At 40.3% G+C, this 14,852-nt stretch overlaps 1 long non-coding RNA gene across 1 annotated transcript; it reads right to left on the reverse strand.

Moving 5' to 3' along the window:
• Positions 1–8,384: 8,384 nt before the first annotated feature.
• On the reverse strand, positions 8,385–12,523 carry LOC138806302 (uncharacterized). Its single transcript, XR_011365773.1, has 3 exons — positions 12,269–12,523; positions 11,686–11,831; positions 8,385–8,535 (listed from the first exon to the last, which is right to left on the reverse strand). It is a non-coding gene; the product is annotated as an uncharacterized lncRNA (long non-coding RNA).
• Between the last annotated feature and the right edge of the window lie 2,329 nt (positions 12,524–14,852).

Below are 14,852 nucleotides of genomic sequence, written 5' to 3' on the forward strand. Positions count from 1 at the left end.
AGTGCTATGTCATAAATATTATAATGTGATGACAGGACATGGCCATGTTTTTATGTGGTTTTGATTTGGTCCCATGTGAAAGCTTTTTATTTTATGTCACTCTTCTTGACTTCTAAAAGGATTCTGCCTCGTTTCTATCTGTTTAGAGATAGAAAAAGTGAGAACTAGAAAGATGATGCTCTTCTTAACTCTTTACTTCCTGCTACACTCTTCCAAAAAATAAAGGAAATAGAAATACTGTGAATAGCCATATTACAAAAGGAAGTAAAAGCTGAAGGTATGACTCAAGAGATTCAGCATCTACCTAGCAAGGCCCTCAGTTCAAATCCTAATACTCTTCTCCCTTGGGGGAAAGGATTGAATATAAGCAAATGAGTCAGGTATTACAACTTAGAGGGAAAAAATATTGAGGGGGGGAGGGGGGAGGTTCAGTGCTGGTGATCAAAGCCAATACTCTACCACTGAGCTACTTTCCCAGAACCTTATGTGTTGCTTTAAAAAAAAGTAAAACTCAAAAGCATATTCATAAACAGAAGAGTAGATAAATAAATAATGAATATTCACACAATGGAATATCATTACAGTAACTAAAATGACCAGATCAGCAGTACATGAATTAAGCATTTAATATTGTGTGGGGAAAAAAGAGCAAGTTGTGGAATGTTAAGTATTCAACATGTGTAGCTTGAAGACATTTTATGCAGTTTATATAAATACATTGAAAGTATAAAACATCCTTGGAAAGTTTAAAGAAGTCAAAGAAGATGTTAACAGGACAAGGAAATTGAGGAGCAAAAACCCCAAATGCTTTCCCCAAGATTCAAGCCCAAGTTCCAGAGTCTTATCTTTCTTCTCTTTTTACAAACTTCTGTTTTCTTCTGTATAGTATCTTCTCAATGTTATATTAATTGTTGAAAATACTTAGTACATGCCTTCAGTCTAACTTATATCATTACTCCCCCTTTAAGTTATACAGCCTAATATATACATTTATCCAATGCTAAAATGTAAATAGCCATAGACTTACTGGAGAACTCTGGACATGACATAAAATTTACATAACCTCCTTATTATTAGGCCAGCATTATCCTCATTTCATGGATGAAGAAAGAGATCAGTGGAGGAGTAGCAATGGAGTGGAATAAATTTCTTGAGGGTGTGCAGGTAAGAAGAGTGACAGATTTCCAGATCAGAATTCAGGACTTTGACTGACCTTGTGCAAAAGCTTGAGTTCCTTTCTCTGTGATATTCTTTGTCAGGTAATGTACTTCCCTCACTTCCACATATTCCTATAAAGCCAATACATCTCTTTTGAAAGTTGCCTTAACACAAAATACTTGCCAGATAACTTGTGTACTTTTTTACATTCAAAGTTGCAAATTCAGTGGTAACTATGTTTAACAAATGGTTTTGTGTGCAAACTCTTCTCTCCAGATGGTTTCAAAGAATGTTCAAATCCTTTCGTCTCAAAGAACATTTAAGGGAAATCATTTCCCAGACTGCAACTGAAGGCAAGATTTCAGGTGAGCTTTACTCACAGTTGGCAAATAAAGGGGGTAGAAGAAGAAAATGATTATAGTGACACAATCTACTTAGTGTTATGACAGCCATTCTTCTTACAAAATTCTAGCAGTTATAAGGTTTCTTTTTTTTTTTTTAATTTTTTTTTTAATTTTTTTTTTTTTGGGTCCGGTCGTGGGGCCTGAACTCTGGGCCTGGGCACTGTCCCTCAGCTCTTCAGTTCAAGGCTAGAACTCTACTACCTGAACCACAGTGCCACTTCCGGCTTTTTTCTCTTTTTGCTTATGTGGTGCTGAGGAATCGAACCCAGGGCCTCAGGCATGCAAGGCAAGCGCTCTACCATTGAGCCACCTTCCCAGCCCCCAGTTATAAGGTTTCTACTAAAGTAATAATCTTCAATTCTATTAAAATAATTGTTATATTTTTAAAAATTTAAGGTAATCATTATAGCACTTTTTTTTCTTTCTGATTTCACTAGAAAAGAAATGGTAACTTGTGAAAATAAAATCCTTACAGTAAAAAAATATTCTGAGCAGAATTTAAATATCCAACTTCAGGTATCATTCTATCACTGTCCAGGAAGCCATCACACATTTCTACTACCATGCACACATATATTTCCCGACAGAGCTAATTATAGGTTTAGGTTGTAAGTGCCCAATATTGACTTGTACAGGAACACTCCAGAATTGCTTATTATCTTCATTTTCCAATGAATTCTTTCTTTCCTTGGTTGATGTGTGAAGCTAGCCTTGTAAGGACTTCTTCAGTGTCCTTATTAAGAACATCTGTAAAGAACGTCAGAATGAAGTGTTGAATTTCACCCATTTGGATTTCATTAAAGTGTCTATAGTTGTCAAGCATTTAAGAAAGTCAAGACACTAAGAGTTTGGGGTTTGACCCAAAGGAAATTGGTCCTCATTTTAAGGCTAAACAGGAGGGATAACTGAACTAAAGTTTTTCTTAGAATAGGAAAATTTTAAAAATTTCCTTTCAGTGATATGCCCCCTGAAGAGTGAAAGTTAAACACACATTCTAATAGTAAGTTTTCCATCTTGCCAAACCAAGTGTAGGTTTATTTGCAAAGGTTCATAACCTAGAGTTCATGGACCTTGGTGGATCCATAGACTGCTCTTAGAGTCCATTAACTCTGTGTGTCATGTGTATATATACACATTTATTTCTTTTTCTGGAGAGAAGGAGCTGCAGCTTTATTAGCTTTTCAGCTTTGTTTTTAAGAAAAAGTTAATAAATGTTGGCTTATTTTATTTACTTTGTAAATAAAACAGCCAATCAAAGTTTTACATTTCTCTTTACTAAACATATAAAACTGATACCAATAGTATACATATCATTTAGACAACTGCTAAAGGGTACTTATTTTAAAATATTAATGAAGGACCAGAATTTTGGTAACTTGTGTAACCTACACTATTAGATTAAATTCAGCTATATGCATGTTCGGATCTAATCAGGTTTACCAAAAATGATGTGTTTATTTACCATAAATAACAAAAAAAGATTAATTGGGTTGAAAAGTGAAAATATGTTGTGGTGATACGAAACAGGAAAAAAACCCAAAGTGGCTTAATTTTTTTTCCATTCCACTTAGCAATAATAGGGTTTCTGTTTGGCCAGTTGATTATGTTCTATTGTAGTCTAGTGTCATGAATTAATTTATGTTGTGACTCTAACATACTCTGAGCATAAACAGCAATTTCATTTGGCACAAAACAGTATGCAAATTTTTATATGAAAAGACCACTATTTTCCATTATTATTATTTGTTTTTTGGTTAGTCATGGGGCTTGAACTCTGGGCTCGGGCACTGTCCCTTAGCTCTTCAGCTCAAGGCAAACACCCTACCACTTGAGCCATAGTGCCACTTCCAGTTTTTTGGTTCTTTATTGGAGATAAAGAGTTTCACAGACTTTCCTGCCTGGGGTTGGTTTTGAACAGTGATCCTCAGAGCTCAGCCTCCTGAGTAGCTAGGATTACAGGTGTGAGCCACCAGCGCCCAGCTCACCAATAATATCTTTAAAATGAATTCCAAATAGCCTGATGATTACATTAATTGTAGTTTCATTTATATTTGGGATACTTGGTAAAAAAATCTAAGAGGTTGTATTTTAAATTCAAAAACAGTTGTTCTCTTCATGGTATTTGGAGAGAATGTTTTAACTGGATCCTATAATTACATTTGGCTTTAAAAAACAGACGTATATATTGAAGTAAGAAAATTTTCAAAGTGGTTTTCCTGGTGAATCATTTGAAATTGAAGTCCAAACAAGATGCAACAACATAATGTGAATGTTTAATAGGCTATCTGCTGCTTGTCTTTGTTTTTAGAACTGGTTATTTCCACCCCCTTGAGCTGAACTTCAGACATCAGTTTTCTTTGCTTTATCTTTGTTCCTTGTGCAGTAAACATTCCTTGGTCACCTTTTTGAATTACCTATCTTCCTGGACAGTTCTTTGGTTTATTATATGTGAAGCTGGCTTATTTCCAAATTAACTTGGGCTATTCTCTTAATCTTTCCTATTCTCTCTGAAAAACCAGATTCACCCTCTTGACCTTCATCAAATTTGATATCCGGGTCCCCATTCTCCACCTGTTTGACATATAAGGTATATATCATAAACTTATATTTTTAATGCTCTTTTCCATATGTCTTCATCCTCTCTTTGAACTTCACCTTTATCTCTAACTTTACCTCCAAATATTTTCTTCCTCCCAATCTTTTCTTTAAAACATAAATTTAAACAGTAATAAACTATGAACTCTTAAATAGTAGCTAATTTGTTTAACAGTTAAGGCTTTTTCTGTTCTTTGGTAATTTCTCTCTATTAAAAATAAAGTTAAGAGTTAGTAAATGTTGTTTCATATAAACTAAGCCTCACTAAAGCTACTACAAAAATGTAGAACAGTGAAACAGGAAAAAGAATAAAATATGTGAATTTATAGATAAGCATTTGTCCATAAATATTCATTATAACTATAGTTACATGCACTATTTAGTTTTACCAATTCTCTGAAGCCTTCTTCTTACCAACTAATCATTTAATCTTCTCTGCTAACTCACAATCCTAGAATATTTATCCAAATACTAATTATGTGGAAGCTTTTAGCACAGTGACTAATATACAATAGGTGTCCAATAAGTGTTAAGAAAAAACAATAAGCCTGGCACTGGTGGCTCATACCTGTAATCCTAGCTGCTCAGGCAGCTGAAATCTGAGGATTGCTCTTCAAAGCCAGCCTGAAGAAAGTCTGTGAGACTTTTATCTCCAATTAGCTATATATATTATACAACTTATATAACATATATATGTTATATATATATATATATATATATATATATATATATATATATATATATATATATATAAAAGCTGGAAACAGAGCTGTGCCTCAAGTGGTAGAACTCTAGCCTTGAGCACAATAGCCCAGGGACAGCAGGGACAGTGCCCAAGCAGGCCATGAGTTTAAGCCTCAGGACTGGCACTAAAAAACAAATCAAAACAAGAACACACACACACACACACACACACACACACACACACACGATAAAAAAATAAAGTTGAATTGATGGAGTCAAGTACCTTTGTATGTATACTCTCTATGCATATATAGATATGTAGATATACATACACATATAGCAATATACAGTTTAATTCCTAAAATAATTTCTTATGCCTAAAATATGAGCCAATTTAAGGTTTAAAAAGTCCCATTCTTTGATATTATAAGTGGTATATGCTACTATCTAAAAAAACATAGTTGAGAAGCATCAGATTAAAAATTCAGTTTTCAAGCCCGGTGCCATTGGCTCATGTCTATAATCCTAGTTATTCAGGAGGCTGAGATTTAGAGGTTCTTAGTTAGAAGTCAGCCTGAGCAGAAAAGTCTGCTAGGCAAAAAGCTAGGCTGGAGGTATGGTTTAGGTTGTAGAGCACCAGCTAAGTAAGCAAACCAAGTAAGCAGAGGGCCAAACTCCAATACCAGAAAAATAAATATAGATTGAGTCAAATTTTAGTTCCTTCTCAGAAGGAACTGTTATTTGACAGATTGGTTTTGTGAAGTAATGTGATGATTCCGCTTGTAAGTGGCATCTCTCAATTTTGGTTCTAAGGAACATTGATTCCAATATGAAACAGAGACCAGTTTTCTGTGAAAATATTTTAAGTTCAAGTCTTTTCAGCAGCTAGCTGTGGTAACTCATTCTTATAATCCCAGTTGGGGTCAGACTGGACTTCATAGCAAGAACTTGTCTCAACCAATAAGTTTCATTGCTCAGAAGTTTTTTTTGTGTTTGCTTCCCCCCCCCAACTCTACCTCTCTCTCAGGTCTTCAGTACAAGAAAATAAAGAAACATTACTTACCAAAGAAGAGTTACATAGCTGATGGTTTACTGGCTTGCTAGTCCAGATAGCTAGTGTATTATGAAAGTTGTGATCTTTATTAAACCTTAATAACAGCATTATTTCTGAATCAGAAGGAACTTCAGAAATGTCTTGTCTGTCTCTCAAATGGTATTGCTAACCAGAGGAGCCCCTGCTAGTTTGTGAAGCTCTAAGAAGCTCTCAGAATTCTGAAGATTTGAAGTACTTTTCCAATACTCATTCCAACTTGATACACTTTCTGATGATTGGTCCCAATCCTGTCTGTCTTTTTTATAAGCTCTTCTGGAAGAAGGGAGAGAGGATTTTTTTTCTATAAACAGATATTTGGGTTGAACTTTGAAAAACGTTGAGAATTAGGAAATGGTATCACTATACCATTAGGTTCTCAGAAAAACATTCCTCTTTCCCTTCCTTTATATTCAGGACTAGGAAGTTTTCCTCTCTTTCATGTGAATTAAGCATAATTTTACTCTTCCTGGGAGAGCTGCCAACAATTATCAACAAATCAATATTAGCACACCTTATGGGAGGAGAGAGAAGGAATTAGAAGCTCATGGTTTTATTTCCTCCTTTGGGGATGTGGTAGGAAGAAGGATTAACTGGTTTGAGTTGAAGTTTTGCTGGCCTGAGTCTTCTAATTCTCTGGCCTAGATTAACTGAATGATCCTAGTGGTGAGCACATAGGTTGTCAAGAGAACTCGTATCACCCTGATTTTCCTCATAACTAATCTGATCACAAACTCCTCCACCTTTCATGATGTTTCATTGTCCTCCTCTTGCAAGTTCTAACATGCTAGGTTCCCATTGTGAGTCAAAGGGACCTGGATGAGATGATAGCACCCCAAGTTAATGAAGGCCACTGCTTCTTTATTTAAAAAAGAAAGGAAAGGGAAAGAAAAGGAACAATTACAAATCATGGAGCAAGATTCTTAGGGACTACACCTGGTTGGCCCGGTAGGCACATCCTTGTCTATTTATTCATCAAAATAATAACTTTAAAAAAGGTAAGAAAAAAATGAGTCACCTGGGTATCCAGCCTGAGATAATGTGTATGGGCTTTGATCACATGCTCTGAGGTCTAAGCAAGTGAATCATTACAAATGGAGTGTCATCCTCAGCTCTTCCCTGGAAACACTTTTCTTAAATGTTGCTTTTGATCATATTTTTAAGATGTAATTAAGGATTCCTACTACCGAGTCATGTTTTCTCCCTTGAGCTCAAACCTTATGGAAACAATCCAATAGAATTATACGGCTATGTTTCTACTCACAGGAGCTCTTGGCAATGATTAAGGCTTCCTGGAAAAAAAGAACATGGAATAAGTGTTTGCCTGATGGGTGTGTCAATGTGTGTGTGTGGGGGGGGGGGTGTATTTTTATCTTTCTACACACTTAGAGTTCCTCTAAGAAACTCTAGGGTATATTGGTAACTGGGACATTCCTCTGATTGAATTCATATTTCCCCCCAATATTTCTCATTTATTTGATAGCCATTCAGTTGATATTTAAATACTTCTATGTGCTGAGCAATAAACTAATATGTTTGGGAGGTAAAAAAAAATGCCAAAAGAAACATGTGAATAAAGAAATAAATATGGTGTGATCCAGTTAGTGTAGGCTTCCATGGAAGTACATAGAAATTTCCAGACAATGAGGGAGGAAGGCAGTGTTAAGGAGCACTCACTGAAAGAGATGATTGTTGGTTCATCAATTGTGAGAGCATGCACAGGATTTTCTCCAGTGGAAGTATAGAATAGATTGTAAGGTTAAATCAGTTTTCCTTAAAGCATCTTCCATTGTGCGAGTCTCCTGCGACACTTCAAGGAGAAGGGTTTTGTCATCACATACATGGAAAACCTTACAATGTACCTTAACAATGTCTCTGTGAAGTCTGGTAGGGAAAAAAAAATCTGATTCACAAGTTATAAACCATGATTTCCCCATACTGGCAGACTATAACTCTTCTTTACCTTTGAGAGGAGACCCACTGCCATCTGACAGATGCTACTAAAATTCTTAACCTGAAGAGAATAAGTGCCTATGAAAAACAGGTGCTGTGGATCAATGAAATGAATTGGAATCACTTGCTTAACCAGTTCACCGGAAAAACCTGAATAGAATCCTCACCTTGGAGGCAAATGGACTGAAGCCCATGGATAGAAAATGTCTCTACATTCTTTGAAACATGTACAAAGAAAACAATTAAAGAACCAGTATTATGAATTGTACTAAAGTCATGATCAAAATTCTCTGTATTTTATTTTATTTTTATTTTTATTGTGAAAATACGTATAGAGGGGTTACAATTACATGAGCAAGGTAATGAGTACATTTCTTATCAAGCATTGTTGCCTCCTCCTTTGTTTCCCCTTCCCATCCTCTGTATTTTAAAATACCTTATACATTAGAGGACTAAAAACAAACAAGTGTGTAATAACCAATAATTTATTAATTTCCATATCTGCTTAGGCCTTTTAATTTTGATAATATACTGTGGTTTTTCTCCTCAATTATACTGACATAAAGATCTTTCTCTTCAGTCTGGTAGGTTGTTTTTGTTATACTGTCTCATAGTTTTACTTGGATTATTGTTAGCTTCTGAGTAGAACACCTAAGGGTCAGAAAAGATTAGGAAGAGTTCATATGTTTCATCTGGGACTGAGTATAACAGCAAACCCCTGTAATCTAACCAGGCACTGTTGGCTCATGCCTGTAATCCTAGCTACTCAGGAAGCTGAGATTTGAGGACCATAGTTTGAAGCCAGCCCAGGCAGGAAAAGTCTGCGAGACTCTGCAATTAACCCTTAGAAAAATGGAAGTGCCATTGTGAATCAAAGTGGTGGAGTGCTAGCCTTGAGTGAAAAAGCTCAGGGACATAACAGTGACTAGGCCCTGAGTTCAAGCCCAGGACCCACACAAAACAAACAAACAACATATGTGGATAATGACTAATAATTATGTTCTTTGATGCTATCTCATCTCCTCTTCACAATAACCCTCAGAGGTAGATCCCACTAATTAATTTCTCAGATGAGGAAACAGACTCAGAGAAATCAAGTATTTCTGATACCTCACATAGTATTAGGAGGTGGAGTTTGAACTAGGTTTCATCTTCATCCACAGCCTGAAGATACTGTAAGTTGTTACTTAACTTTTCAGAACTTTAGTTTTTCTATTTGAAAACATCTACCATCTAGAGTTGCTAAACGTTAAGTGTAGGGAATGATTCTATGAATTAAGTATATAAACAACCTGGGGGTGAGGTGGGGCTGTGGCTCACTGGTAGAACATGTCGCGTGGGGAGCTGGACCACGGACTGGAGGATAATAGGTATCCCCCAAATGATACTTGTTCTTGTGTTTTCCTTCTGCCTGTCTGGGCATTCCTTCTTAGTGTCCCTCAAACACGCTTCTTCCTGTGATGGCTTGTGAAATGGGTGTTTCCTAAATTTGTTCCTTAAACCTTTTCTCGAGTGACTTCATCGAAATCCAGGGTTTTGGCCACTGAACCTTCAGCCCAACCAAACCACATGTCTCAAATGAAGTACATCATCCTGTCCCAATCCCAAGTTCTCTCTCAACAAGTGGCTTCACTGAGTGTCCAGATACCTGAGTCTGGGAATCTTTCTCCACTTCTCACTCACTTCACACACTCAATTAGTCATCAAGTTCTTTCAAGTCTCTCTTTTTATTATCTCTTGGATCAGTCCCTCCCTCCCTCCCTCCCTCTCTCTCTGTGCTCTGTTTCTTTTCCACAGCTACCATCTCCGCCTGAATTTAGACTCTCATCACTTCTATCAGGTATGATTGCAATAGTCTTCTAACTGGTTTTCCCGCAATCAACTCAACCTTTCTATCTGTCCTCAATACTTCTGTCAACAAGACCTTGCCAAAAAAGAAAAAGAAAAAAAAAAGCAAGCCATATCATGTATTTCCTACTTCAAAATCCTTCAAGAGCTTTCCACAGCTTTCAGGATAAACTTCAAATTCAGAACATAAGGCACGTGTAGATACAGTCCCTTTCAGCTACTTTAGCTGTATTTCCTACTACTTTAATTTTTTCATTTGTTTCTGCTTTAAAGGATCACTTGAATGTTTCCAGAGGAAGCTATATTTGTCCTTGGACCATTTCAAATGTCCCAGGATACCCACCCATCTTTCACCTCATCATTCAACTTTCTGAAAGGCTTAGCTTAGCTCAAAGCTTTTCCTTGGGAGAGATTTTCCTTGATCCTCACCCTGGAATTTCTCCTTAACCTTCCCAGGACACCAGTGTATTGCTCTGTAACAGATTTTTCATAGTATTTATTTCCTAGTTGTAAACTGGACACAGAAGACTACATAGTATCCCCAGCCCTTACCTAACATGCATACTAGCTCATAACAGACGAGGATGGCTGGTTAATAAAAGAGTGAATTCAAGAATACTCTTGAATAGTACTGCCTCTGGTTACATCCTGTGTGTAAACCTAAGAAGTTAAAGGAAAGACAGAGCTTTGAGTTATGGTGGCACTATTGTTGGAGATTGCTTAAACCTTACTTCTTTGTTCCCTATTCCTTTCTTGGCTTTACTTACTGCCGATTCTATGACTCTACCCTTAGAGCGTTGACACTACTTTCAGACACCTCATGTATAGCAATCATTTAACACCAGCGTTTTCCATTTAGCAGCTAGGGAGATAAGATGGTGTGATTGGGTAAATAAGAGGTGAAAACACATTGTATCCTGTACAAACTGGAGTTTCAGAGTTCCTGGATAAATTCGAACCACCCGCTGAGGTCTAAAGGGCTGTTAGGTTTCCCTTTCATTGAGGAAACTGGATACATTTCTGTTACAATTATTGTCTTAAAAGAGCAATCTCTTCTGGACTTCCCTGAATGTTGTTTGTTGTTGTTGTTTTTTCTATTGAAGCTATTTCTCATCTCCTTCTGAATGTAATAGACTTAAAGGGGATCAAAAGAAGAAAAGCAAATGACTTTAAAAGTTAATGAAGTCTCCTTACCCAGGAAATTCTGAGTTGGAAAGACCTAAGTAGTTAACTACTTGTTATTATTTAGTAGACGGTGGAATGAAGAGGGAGAGGAGGCTCCTGCTTTACCTTTCAGCTTTATCAAAGGAGAGCCACAGTCCTATACAGTTCCTAAGTTTCCCTTCAAGTTCCACTACTTGCAATCTGTTTTTCCTTGGAGAATCTACTTGTGCCACATCTAATACATTGCCTATGCAAGTTCGTAAAATAATGTATATTATATGATCTAAAAAATTTTACAAGATTAACACCTGATAAGAGCAAAAGGAGGCCACGTGGTCAACACTCAGCGCTCAGACTTGGCTCTCAATATTCTGAACTTGGGAAGTGTAAATACAAGTTGCCAAGGGACCCCAGGCTCCCGCTGGATAGCCACTGTTTCTCTCAGGCCTTTTTCCAAACAACGAATTGTCGCCTAGAGGGAAAGCCAAGGCCGAGCCTGTGGGAGCAGCAGGCGGAAGCACAACCTGGAAGCGGGCCCTTCTGTGCCTGGCACCAGGCAGCTTCCAGAAGCTGCTAGAAGTCCTCTGCGGAGAGCTGGGCTGGCGCTGACGTTCGGGTGCCAGCTCACAGCGTTGGAGCCACGGCGTTGGGAGCGACAGGTGGCTGGCAACTCAGGCCCCTGGGGGACATTTTCCAAGACCTGCCCCTGTCCCCAGATGCTAACAGCCCGACCCCGGTCTCCAGACGCAAACAGGCGTGCTGGCAAGAGGCCCAGCCCCTCGCACTGACCTTCCAGGTGACCAGCTGGTCGTCTTTACAACCAGCGATTGGACTCGGGCCTTGGATTTGACCCGCGATGCGGAACTTCGCGTGGAGATGTTTTTGCGAGTTGATCGCATGTGCCGCGCCGCTGCTGTACTAGAAACTAGTGTGTACTGTAGGTTTAAGGGGAAAAGGTGCAATTACCTTCCATCGGGGACCACTTACTTCCATGCAAACTAAGAAGTTTAGGCTACGAGGTAGCCAGAGCTCATAGACCGAAGGAAAGCAGCAGCGGGCCCAGGGCGGAGCTGGGTGAGCCGAGGAGGCGAGGGGAGGAGGTGCGAGTTCTGGGGGGAGGTGGTACATTTGGGGGAAATGAAAAGGGGCGGAAAGCGGAGAGCCCGGCGGAGGTGAAGGGGGCTTAGGGCACGGCGGGCAGGCAGAGGGATGGGAAGCGGGGCCTCCCGTCCTTGCTGCTGGCTTCCGTTAGAAAACCCGGGCTGCCCTGGAGACCGCGCGGCGCGTCGGGGCGCCCACTGCGCGCGTTCCAGCCCCGGCCGTCGGCCCTTTTGCCGTCGGCCTTCCTCTGCGGCCTCCCAGCCTCACTAACCCGGAACGCCGCGCCCGAGGCCCCCCACGGCGCCGTGGTGTCGGCCCCGCTCCCGGGCCCCTACTCCGAAGGAAAGGGAAGACGCGGACCCCGGATCTCGTCGGAAGCCCCCGGGAGCGGCCTCCCCGCGTCCCGGTTCATTTGGTTTGTTGGACGGCGGGGTGGGTGAGCTCAGACAGCAGCGGCCCCGCGGAGCGGTCGTGGGGGCCGAGACGGTGAGGACGGTGGACGGCCCGCGGCGGCGGTGCGCGCAGGCGCCTCGCTCCCCCGCGGGCCCGGGCGGGAGCTCGGCGGGGCCACGCGCCCAGCACTCGCGGCCGCCTGCGGGGCGCCCTGGGCGGGAGTGGTGCGGCGCGGCGAGGCGGAGGCCGCCTGGAGCCTGGCGACGGCGGACGCGGGGAGGCCACGCGGAGCCCCTCGGTCCTGGACGCGCGCCCGAGGCGGAGCGGAGTTCTGGGGTAACCGGGGCGCGGACGGCAGGCTAGGGACCCCGCTCACTCTCCAGAAGGCGGACCGCGGGGCCCTGGTTCGGTCGGGAGCGTTTTCCCGCCTTCCGCCTCCTTCCCGGAGGAGGTGAGGACGGCGGCGTGGCGCGGCCAGGCCGGGCCCCGGGTGTCGGCCCTCGCCCGCGCAGCCCGCGGCCGCGCCCTCACGACCGGCAGGAGGCGCTGCGGGGACGGATTAAAAGCCGAACAACGAGACAACAGGGGAGGAGACTGAATATCTGGCCACAGGTCACTCTTCCGTGTGACCTTCGGGCCCTCGCGGATGTCCGCACCTCCATCCTCTCCCTTTGAAAGCGCGCTTCCGTGTGGTATGCAGGTTGAAGGGGTCGATGCAATGTAGCCAGCGAAAGCCTGAACAGTAGAAATGAAGTTTTCAGACGTGCTGACCTAGCCACTTGAAAGGGAAATTCTGAGGCAGAAATTGGAGTCCTTGACTCTCAATAGAAGACTCACCTGTTAATGACATGCGTTGAAGATGCTGAGCAATACAGTTCCACAAGATCAATGAGTTCATAAGGGCCACTTCTACTGCTCTTATCGACACAAAGACTTTTACGAGATGATATTTTGATGTCTGGGAAACCACATTATCAGTAAGAGAAGGCAAAGCAATTCCAATATGTAATTCCAGTACATTTATCCTAACGCAGCTTATGATGGCCTTTACTAAAGTAAAAATCGTATGATTTGTGAACCCATGATAGTCTAAAAATCACTTATGAATCATCCTTGATCAGAGTAATTATGAAAAATTAAATGTCTTACTTAATATATCCTCATACTTAACTGTAGGACCAAATCATGCAAGTGGATAAACTTCCGAAAACTCTATTCAGAGTTCATAGGAAATCCAGAAGCCCACCCTACATTTGGCCAGTTTAGACTCTTGAGTTCTCTGTAAACGATGGGATTATGGAAGGATTAAATGATGCTGCCTGAATCTTACCGGCTCTAAATCTCTTGAGAGACAGGTTTCCTGGCACCCTCCCTGGACTTGGTTTTCAAAACTGATTTATGTCATTTTGGAAAATTATTTAACATGGACTAGAATGACTATAGTGCATGGAATAGAGACACTTTTTAATATTTAGACATGTATATATGAAAGAACTAATTTTCAAACAAGGCTATTTGGAAGAAGATTTCAACTTGTTTTATGGTAATGTGAAATGACGCTGTTCTAGTCAAATATTTCAGGACCTCAGGACATAAAACTTAAAATCTACATGAATAGTTATCATTCAAGTAGATGTTAATTGTCATCTAACTAGGCAATCCTGTTTTGCTAAAATATAATGCATTAATTTGATCCAAGTTGCTGATAGTAGGATTCTGTCTTCTTTGGTCAGATTAACTTATAAATAAGTATAAAGTAAACCTTGTTAAATAATTTCTTTTTCTGATAAGAATTAGCTCATATAGATTGGCAGTTCAGATAGCCTCTTTTACTGAGTAACGTTATGTAGGAAGCTAGATACACTTAGTCTATTTAGATCTGTGTAGCATTCTATTTGTGACTTACTACATTCCCACAGTAAGCCTTCTGGAGAAGATGTAGGTAGGGAAACAGGCTCACAACAGTCGCCTCAAGTTCATGTAGCTACTTTGTGAATAGAGCTCAGACTCAACTCCCACATATGAGTGGAAATTTCTTTCTTTTTTGCTTTGCCAGTTCTGGGGCTTGAACTCAATGCCTGGGCACTGTCCCGAAGCTTCTTTTTTGCTCAAGGCTAGCACTCTACCACTTAAGCCACAGTGCCACTTCCAGCTTTTTCTGTTTATGTAGTACTGAGGAATTGAACCCAGAGCTTCATGCATGCTAGGCAAGCACTCTACCACTAAACCACATTCCCAGCCCTGAAAACTTCTTTCATATATTTACTTCTTAAATGATAGACTTTAAACCTTAAACATCCTCATCAAATTTTATTAGTTATTATCTTCTTAATTTTTAAAATTGTGATTATAAAGGTGAAGTACAGGGGGATTACTGTTACATAATCATCAATTTTTTATGATTTGCGATTTCAATTCAATACACCAGATTATGAATAAAATGTATCCTGATCAATATCACC

This window comes from Dipodomys merriami, unplaced genomic scaffold, assembly GCF_024711535.1.
Source record: "Dipodomys merriami isolate MVZ:Mamm:240054 unplaced genomic scaffold, mDipMer1.0.p SCAF_4, whole genome shotgun sequence".
Taxonomy (NCBI): domain Eukaryota; kingdom Metazoa; phylum Chordata; class Mammalia; order Rodentia; family Heteromyidae; genus Dipodomys; species Dipodomys merriami.